Source organism: Chaetura pelagica, unplaced genomic scaffold, assembly GCF_000747805.2.
Source record: "Chaetura pelagica isolate M959 unplaced genomic scaffold, ChaPel_1.0 scaffold590, whole genome shotgun sequence".
NCBI classification, from domain to species: Eukaryota; Metazoa; Chordata; class Aves; order Apodiformes; family Apodidae; genus Chaetura; species Chaetura pelagica.
Genome location: NW_009951804.1, coordinates 65,205 through 66,805, shown reverse-complemented (window position 1 = coordinate 66,805; position 1,601 = coordinate 65,205). Strand labels below are relative to the sequence as shown.

The 1,601-nt window shown below is 51.8% G+C and overlaps 1 protein-coding gene across 1 annotated transcript in view; it reads right to left on the bottom strand.

Annotated features, from left to right (window-relative positions):
- WBSCR22 (Williams Beuren syndrome chromosome region 22) overlaps positions 1–1,601 on the bottom strand; it is a 7,373-nt gene that overhangs the window by 4,547 nt on the left and 1,225 nt on the right. The gene's annotated exons all lie outside the window — the stretch shown is intronic.

Genomic DNA, 1,601 nt, shown 5'->3' with positions numbered 1-1,601 from the left:
GGAGGCTCCTTCTCTGGAGACTTTCCAGACCTGTCTGGATGCCTTTCTGAGTGACCTGCCCTAAATTTGGTCCTGCTCTGGCAGGGGGTTGGACTCGATGATCTTCAGAGGTCCCTTCCAACCCCAACATTCTGTGATTCTGTGCAATATGATGCACTCAGAACCCCAAGCAGCACAGGACTCCTTTGCCTGTATCTCCTCCCTGCTGCCTGGTGTCCTGTACCTGTTCTGAGTTCTCAGGGTACAGCTGCAGGACAGCTCTGGATCCTCGGGCCTGCAGGAGATAAAAGTTGGTCACAAAAACCCCACCAGTCACCCAGTCCCAAGCCCAGACATGAGCATCTACCTCCCCAAAAGCTCCCAAAGGACTCTCCCAGGGGACCTGCTCAGGCTGCAGAGCCAGCTCCTCAACAGCAGAGCAAGGGGGTGACAGCAGGGAGCACCAGACACCCCACGGGCAGGCAAGGGGACAGGCAGTGGATTCTCCTGCCAGCCCTCTGCTTCACAGAAGCATTTAATAAAAATGCTTGGCTTCAAACCCCTTCTGAAGGGCACCAGTGAGGGTGTAAGAGCAAGCAGAGGCCTGGCTGGGGGAACGTGGCACTTACCAGGGCAGCATAAAGAGTTGAGAAGAACTTATAGAGGCGCTTTGGAGGGCTGTGGGATTTCTTGTCAGCATTGCAGAGCCACTGCACTGCAGAGATACTGAGAGAGAAAACAAGAGCCTGGAATGCTGAGCCCTCCTGCAGGGCCTCTCACCTCCCTTTCAGTTTGCTTCCAGCACTAATCCCGTGCCAGGCTCCAGGAAAACCATTTCCTTGTTTCCAGGTAGCTTTGCCTTCTGTTCTGCAGCTACACAAACCCCTCTGCCACAGCCCAAAGAGCTGCTGCAGTTACTCCAGCTCAGCAGAATCACCAAACACTCAGGAGCACAGCTGTGGCCCTTGCACGGCCAGGCAGATGTTGCCACTGAGCAATCCCAAACAAAACATATGGATCCACAACAGACAGTCCCTGCTCCTTCCCAGCACCTTTCTGAAGTCTTCTGTAAGCAGAAAAGTGTTTCTGTCTCCTTCACCTAGCTCTTCACCCCAAACCCATCTATCAAACCTTTGATCCAGGGACAGACCCTGCAGCTGAGCAGCAGTACAGACATATTTTGTTTTCCTCCTCAGAGAAGGTCTCAACCCTCCTGACAAAATCCAAAATTTTACTTCATTTACTTCCATAAACTTCCTAGCTCACCAGCACAAAAAAAAAAGAGACAAGCATTGCTTGAGAAACAGCTGCCAGGAGCTGCTGCTGCCACCCAGGATCTCAGCAGTTTGTCCTGGAGAGGTGGAGTCAAGTTGCAGGGAGCAAAAGGAGCAACTGATCAGGAGAGTCACCCTCCTGACAAAATCCAAAATTTTACTTCATTTACTTCCATAAACTTCCTAGCTCACCAGCACAAAAAAAAAAGAGACAAGCATTGCTTGAGAAACAGCTGCCAGGAGCTGCTGCTGCCACCCAGGATCTCAGCAGTTTGTCCTGGAGAGGTGGAGTCAAGTTGCAGGGAGCAAAAGGAGCAACTGATCAGGAGAGTCACACTCATCTGACAC